Source organism: Pinus tabuliformis, chromosome 8 (genome assembly GCF_031772625.1).
Source record: "Pinus tabuliformis cultivar Carrire ecotype Pingquan chromosome 8, CPIR1, whole genome shotgun sequence".
Classification (NCBI taxonomy): domain Eukaryota; kingdom Viridiplantae; phylum Streptophyta; class Pinopsida; order Pinales; family Pinaceae; genus Pinus; species Pinus tabuliformis.
Window position 1 is genome coordinate 1,573,683,465 of NC_142294.1, and position 8,831 is coordinate 1,573,692,295.

Consider the following 8,831-nt stretch of genomic DNA (forward strand, 5'->3'; position numbering starts at 1 on the left):
CTCAACTATTCCCTCGCTTTGTGGATCAAGAGGCAGACAGGGAATTGACTAAGGAGATTACTATCGGAGATTTAGAAGCCACGATCAAATAGTTTAAGAGGGACAAGAGCCCAGGGTCGGATGGCTGGTTGATCGAGTTCTATTCAGCTTTCTTCGAAACCTTGGGGCAGGATCTTCTCAAATTCATTGAACACACTAGAACCAGTGGAAATATTCTTGAATCCTTCACCTCCACCTTCATCACCCTCATCCCGAAATCCGACAACCCCACTACCTTTGATGATTATAGACCTATATCATTATGCAACTGCATCTATAAGATTGTGGCAAAGATTATTGCAAACCGGATGCGACCCATACTATCCAAGTATATTTCGTCGGAGCAATTTTCCTTTCTACAAGATCACCAAATCCATGAAGCAGTGGGAACTGCCCAGGAGGTACTACACTCTTTGCACTCCAAGAAAATCAAAGGTATGATTCTAAACGTAGATCTTTCAAAAGCTTTTGATAAAGCAAATGGTTGTATATTAGAATGCTTTTAACCCACCTAGGGTTCCCTTTTGATTTCATTAAATGGATCATGAGCTGCATCACTAACATACTTTTCAACGTGCTTATCAATGAGGAAGATTCTCCCTTTTTTTATTCTGAAAGAGGTCTCCGACAGGGCTGCCCCCTATCCCCTTTTCTTTTTCTTCTGATTATGGAAGGACTCAGCAGGTTGGTCAAAGAATAATTTAGAAGAGGCATACGAAAAGCAATAAAAATCACGGATGATTGCACTTTAACTCATCTGTTATTTTTGGACGATGTACTTCTATTTCTTAACGGAAGCATTGGAGACTTGACAACCATGAAGAACACAATGGCTTTATTCCAAACAGCCATAGGCATGACTGTAAATTGCAACAAGTTGACCCTCACAGAGGCAGGATGTTCTCCCCATGAAATACATTATGCACTGCAAAGGTTCCAGTACACTCTCCTTAGGCTGGAAGATGGTCTCAGATATCTGGGCTACAAGCTAAAACCTCTGGGATACAAGATTACAGATTGGACCTAGCTCATTTCCAAAATGGAGAAAAGACTAAACATTTGGTACTACAAATACCTCTCCAGGGCAGGTAGACTTACTCTCATTAAAGTTGTCCTAGAGGCCACCCTGGTTTACTGGATGTCACTGGCATGGATCCCCCGGAGTATACTATCCAGAATCCAGGCCTTATGCTGCAGATTCCTTTGGAAGGGACAACAGTCAGGTAAAATATTCGCATGGGTAAAGTGGGAGGCCATAAATCTGCCCAAGAAATGGGGTGGATGGGGCATAAAGAAATTAGAAGACTTCTCCACAGCTCTGGCAGCGAAACTAGGATGGAAACTTATTACAAAAAATAGCCTATGGACTAAGGTGGCATGGTCAAAATATATTGCCCCCTCAAACCTGATGGATTGGATAGGCCAATCACAGAGATTACATACAAGGGTTTCAATTATATGGAAGGCGGTGATAAAATCACTTGACATCATCAGGGTTGGCATCACATGGAAAATTCAGTCCAGAATGAAAGTAAGGATCGGTCTAGATCCATGGATTGGATGTGGGAACATATATAGGCTGCCAGATGACCTCAGATCTTTCCTCAGAGACAACAACATCACCCATATTGGCCACATAATAGACTTTGAGCGCTCCACCCCATTTCAGCAAGCCTGGAAAATGGCCTCGAGATTAAACATTCCCTAACAATGGACACAACAATGGAATACCTTCATCAGGGCCCTCACTGAGGCACATGTTTGGATTAGGGAGGAAGAAGATGAAGTCATATGGGCACTCTCAAAAACTGGGAAATACACACCTAAGGAGGGATATCTAGTTCTAGTTGAAGACCGTCGTCCACAAGTTCTAGAGTCATGGTGGAAGCATCTATGGAAGCTAAAGTCCCCCCCTAGGAGCAGACTTCTCATGTGGACTATACTCAAGAACAAAATCCCCACTGGAGACAATCTACTTAAGCGAGCTCATCATGGCCCTTTCTAGTGCCACCTATGTAAATGCAACAATGAATCTGCATCACATCTTTTTATTGAATGTCTGGCTGCTCGAGAGTTATGGAAATTGATCTCAGCAGTGATTTCTTCCCCGACAAGGTGGCAAGGCGTTTCTGTAATGGAAGCTTGGTCGAATTGGTGGACAAGCGCTTGCCCTCAAAAACTCAAAAATCTCCCATTACTTATATGCTGGGGACTATGGATAGCTCGTAATAATCTCATATTCCAAAACACCTCGCCGCACTGGCCCTCCATCACCTCCCGAATCATCTCCAACTACTCCATCATTCTGGACGACGAAGAGACAACCCGACCCCGAACCATCATTCCTGAATCCATTGACCATACAAAGCCTTGGGCTTATTTTGACGGGTCTGCCCAGGAGGATGGATGCGGGGGAGGGGCCATTCTTCACCTCTCTGATACTCACTCCCTCCATATACAGATGGGTCTAGGGGGAGGTACAAATAATTTCGCAGAACTATCCTCTGCAAAATTCCTCATACAACACGCACTGCAAATCCAATGTCGAGACCTTCAACTCTTTGGAGACTCAAAAATTGTTTGTGATTGGATTAACAAAAAATCTAGATGCACTGCATACACACTATCACACATTCTGGAAGAAGCTCATCATCTTATTACTTCTTTTGACACTTTTACATGTCATCACATTTTCAGGGAGCGAAATGCAGATGCTGACAGATTATCCAAAGAAGCTATGCACAGGCCATCCGGCACTTGGATGGACATAGATGCTATAGCGAGCTCACATGGAGCTTAGAACATTGATTTTTGCTTAAATTACCACCTGTAAATATCCATATGTCTATTTACTTTCTCAGTCTTTTAGCAAGAACTATGGACACGTTATATAACTACAATCTTTATGTTATGTTTTTTTTGGTAAAACAATATGATGAACATATCAGAAAAGGATGCCTCCCTGTGTGGATAAAAGGCATCAATTTTTGGTTTTCTATTTTGGAACATAATTATCTGACAGGCATTGCCTCTTACAACATATGCTTATGCATATACAACATGTAATTTTTGTATATCAATGAAAATTACATTTTTTCCAAAGGGAAAATAAAAATAAAAATATGTACCAATGGTTTCTGAACTTTGCATTTCACCTTATCATTTTAGATTATTTCTAGCCTCTGACTTTCACCTAAAACCCTGGTAAATAATATTTTAATGGGAGTTAAATAAAATTCTATATTTTTGGGTCTAATTTTATCGTACATTTTATTTTCATTCATGTTTTCATTTATATATTAATTTACTTATGTTTAATTGATGATGACGTAATTTGAAAGGGAGATAAAGCTTCGTGGTAATTGATTTGCTTTAGTTTTAACTCAATACTTCTTACAAGCATGGTAAATAAGGTTTTTATTAATGTAATAATATTTTATAATGATTAAACATATTTTTCCTTAAAACCATATATAATATTATGTCTCTTTAAAATCATATATAACATTATGTCTAGAGGGTGATGAAGAGAGAAACCCTAAGTGGAAAAGGAAGCTCTAATAATATCTAAAGGTTAAAGTTAAAATTGATTTATGGTTTATATTCATATCAGGTGAAATCAAAGGTATTTAGTAGGATTTTTCTAGACTTTATAAAATTGTAGTTTATAATATATATTACGAATAATTTTAAAGTCAACTCCCTTGTACATATTTATAATTAATTTCTCATCTTTTTGTGGACAAAGTTTCTCTCTTTTTAGGATTTCTTCCTATATTATGTGGCAACATAGTTTAATTATGGTTGTTAATGCTTTTTAGCGATAAATAATGTCTAATTAGTTAATCATTTGATTCATGAGCATATATGTGTACATGTGATTAATAATATTAAACATTAAATAATAGCAGCAGTAATAATAATAATAATAATAATAATAATAATAATAACACACACACACACATTCCCATCCATATGTGACATTGCTTATATTAATGTCACTTCGTAGTTTAAGTTTTGTTTTAATGCATTTTACTATATATATATATATATATATATATATATATATATATATATATATATATATATATATATATATATATATATATATATATATATATATATATGATTTAGGAATCAACAAGTCAAATATGTGTTTAAGAGGCTAGGTAAGACCATTAGTAAGAGGATGAAGATTATGTGAGATAGAAGCCATAGAAGTAGCCCATTTTTTGAAGAGGATTGAATTGGCTACAACATGATGGATGGACAATGAGGGTATGGCCTGAACTGTTGATGACAACAGGAGCATGAACCACATTGTTGATGGATGGACAACAGGGTTATGGATTGAATTGTTGGTGAAAATAGGAGCATGACCCTAACTATTGATGGATGGGAAACAAGGGTATGGCTAGGACTATTGGTGATAACAGGATCATGACCTCAACTATTGGTGAGATAGCATGAGGGACAAACATTCTTGAAAGGAATGGTCTTTGAGGCCCAAACACTCATGGAGTGGGCCCCTCTTGAGCATCATTTCCTTGAGAGAGGCCTTTGGATTTGGGATAGGGGTTTCCCTAGGGTTTGACCACGGGGATGGAAACCTTGAGCTAGTCAGAGTACAATGAGGTGAGGTGCCTACTAGATCATGGTGACTAGTTGAGTAAGTACCATCAGTTAGGAGAGCTAACCTAAGTTGTGGTACATATTGATGATGAGTTGATGTACATCAAGGGTATTGACCTAGATAAAGATGTTATCGATGGGATTTACCTTTATTTTTAGAAAGATCATGTATACATAATTAGGGAAATTATCCCTATGTCAATTTGACCTAAATTAGGAAGAATAATTTCTTTGATAAAGATTCCTCCTTTGTCCTATGATGTGACTAGAATTAGGAATGTTATCCTTATGTCAAGCACATTGACCATAATTAGGAAGAATTTTCTAGTGAATAGACATTTTCCTGTATCATGTACTATGACTAGAATTAGGGATGTTGTCCCTGTGTTAAGTACATTGCCTAGAATTAGGAATTTGGTTATAGAGGATAAGTTGTAGCCTCCTAATATGCTGCTCGGGTCTCTAAGAGAGTGGCTTGGATCTCTGAGAGAGTTTCTCAGATATTTGTTTATAGAAAGTTGCTCGGATATCTAAGAGAGAGAGAGAGGGAGCTGGTTAGATCTCTATTTAGAGAGAACATGTTTTGGCATCTAACCTAGGTTAATGCCATTTAGAGTTTCACCTGGTCTATGTGCACTAGTCATGTGATGGTGAACAAGGACTAGTCTAGATACCATGAGGTTGAGACATTAGTCAGATCAAGGTGACTAGTTGATATTAATGTTGTACCATAGGTACTAGGTGGATTCCATGATTATTATATGTCAAGAGGGTTGACCTAGATGATTGTGATGTTGTTAATGTTGATATTGATTTGATAATGATGCTAATATAGTCTTTCCTTAGAAAAATTTTCAATTAGTTGACATCTTGTTATACATTATAAATACCTCCCTATATAAGAGGGAGTGTTGAAGAATGAAGTTATGGTAGGTATTCATAATCCTTGATGTATGTATAATAATATGTAATAACACAAAATAAAATAAAATTTTAAATTAGAAGAAAGAAAATTAAAAGAAAGGAAATCAACAAAAACACCTAAAATTAAGATCCTTGAAAATAGCTCATACTCACATAAATAACAGATTTACCATTAGTTACTACCCACCATGATTTAAGTATGTATTTACATAAAATATGGAATAGGAACAAGATGTAAATAAATATACTTACTAGGAGTTAATGCCCACCATTATTTACGTGTTCTTCAACACTTTAACAAATATGAGTAAAAATTTAAATAAGTAGACTTACTAGAATTTAATTTACAAAGGGATGTGATCTAATTTACAAAGAGACATGACACTTATCTTGGATATAAAATAAACTCGAAAATTTTCATTTTACACACACTTATTACACACATATCTCTCTCTCATAAACATTGTGATCTCTACTTTCCTTTCATGATTATTAGTTGAATTTCTGAATTGTGATAACTTGATGAAGATAAAAGAACTATAATATATATATTAACAAGTAATTACCATAGTTCAGAAATAAAGTATTTGTATCAATTGTACTAAAAAATCAACAAGAACCACCACCTTAACGACTCTATCGTATCTCACATATTAGGGATCCCACTTCTCTCCATGTGTTGTTGTGGCACAATGGTTGATGGTTCGATGGGTTTAGTTCATTGGTTCTTAAACCTCAACACCCTCTATCCTTAGTTATGAGCATATCCATTGCACAATGGATATCAGTTTGCACCAAACCACTCTTGCACTCATTGTTTTTTAACTTTTCGGTACTTTGGTTCCTGGTGGTCCACTTCATACCCACGTTCCTATGACCCAATGACTTGATGGGCCCCATAACATTATATAAGTTTGAGATTTTTATTAGAAAGTGCTTGATACTGCTTCAACCCCCCCTCTAAGTATCAACTTAATTTCCAACAATTGGTATTAGAATGGGCTCCTTCGGCAACATTATAACAACTAGAAGGTAGATCCGATATGAAACATGACCATTTAGGATGGTCGTCTTACTAACAATGTTCAATGGCATGAACTATACCTTTTGGAAGGTGAGAATGAAGACTTATCTAATGTCCCTTGGTGTAGATGTTTGGCATGCAATATTGGATGGCTATAAGGAGACAACTATTTTTATCAACTTAGATGACAAGCTTGACTTCTCCTATAATTCTAAAGTAATGAATGCCATTTTTTGAATCTTAATTTTTTAAAGTCATGTATTGCATGATAACTAAAGAGATATGGGACAAGTTGAAGAAAAACCATGTAGGGGATGGTAAGGTAAATAAATCCAAACTCGAAGTCTATAGAATGTCATTTGAATCATTAAAGATGAACGAGGATGAGGATGTATCCAATTTCTTCCTTCATGTGGATGAAATAGTAACACCATAAGAGGTCTTGAGGAAACTGTGGATGATTCCATAGTAGTTCAAAAAGTGTTAAGATCTCTTCCTTCTATATTTAATGTCAAAGTTTCAATTCTTGAGGAGATGCAAGATCTTGGTAAGCTAACCATGGATCAATTGCATGGAACTTTAACTTCCTATGAGATGAGAACCGCAAAAGATAGATTTGCATCAAATAAGTCAACCTTTAAAGTAAATAAGAAGACCAATTATGACCAAGAATGCTCAAGCTATGGATCTGGTGAAGAAGAAGACGAGTTTGTCATAAGATTGAAGAGAGGATCTTACAAAAACCCAAGTTTAAGGGAAATATGAATATGAATTAGATGAAGAAGAGGCTGAAGTAGATCTGAAAGGTGAATTGATCAATGCCTTGGAAGAAATAAATAGACCCAGGAAAAAGAACAAGAAGAAAAAAATATCTTTTGGTAAAGAATGAAAAGAAAAGGATAAATCTAAAGATTCATCACTTCCTCTTCTAAAAGTGGAGTTGGAGGAAGCCAAGAAGATTGAAGACACTCAATTAGAACAATTTAAAGAAATAGGCAAGGAACGTGAGAAGTTGGAGGAAGAAATAGTATCCATTAGAAGAGAATTATAAAATACAAAGACTCAATTGAACCAAAATTTAGAGTTTATTAAAGGATCTAAAAAAATGGATGAAATTCTGAGTGTTCATAGATCTCTTTTCATCAAAACTAGATTGGGTTATGAAAGAGAGACACACACTAATAAAATTGAACACAAAGAACCAAATAACTATGTTGAAGCACTCAAAGGATGTAACAACAATGGAATCAATGGGAATGATTAAAATCAGTAGCAACAAAGAAATATAAATTATAGCAAGGGAATCAAAGACAATAATGAAACTTCGTAGTAGAAAAGGAAGGTAAATAAAAAAAATTGAAAATACACAAAGCCGAAGTAAAAAACCAATAGAAGCCTTGTCAATCTTAAAGAGACAATCATTAAATAATAAGAAGATATTTGCATCAAAGTTCGTTTGCTCCTAGGTATCAAAATTTGTTTTATGGCTATTGTTATTCATGTATGAATTTTGGTCATGAGGTTGTTCATTGTAGAGTGTATCTTAACTATAGTCATATCAAAAATAAAAGTAATGAATCTTATCATTCCTCAAGGAATATGTATAGTAGAGTTGTAAATCCTCATAGGAATAATCCCAGAAGCAATAACCTGTTTGCTCCTTTACTAGATCATATTGAATGATATAAATATCACAACTTTGGACATAAGGAAGTTGAATGTAGAATAAGAAAAATCAGATTAGCCCTTAGATCAAGAAAACACAATAAGAACCCAAGACATGGAAGAAGAAAAAGGCGGAAAAGAAATAAGAATGTGGCATTGTTTTATATGATTAGAACCTAGGTAGCCATTGGTATGTGAATAATGGTTGCTCCAAACACATGACTAGTGACAAGATTAAATTCCTATCATCAAGAGAATACAAGGCTGGTAGTTTTATCTTTGGTAATGATGCTCCAGGAAATATCATAAGCAAAGGCACAATTATTTTGGATAATGGAAAATGAATGACATAATGTTCTATATGAAGATGGATTTAAACAAAACTTGTTGATTTTAAGTCAAATGTGTGGCCAGGGGTATGATGTCACTTTTCACTCCAAAGATTTTGAAATAAAGGAGACAAACACATGAAAAGTAGTAGAAAAGGTTATGAGAACACCAAGTAATTTATACATACTCAGTGACGAAAAAGAAAAATGTTTTTGGA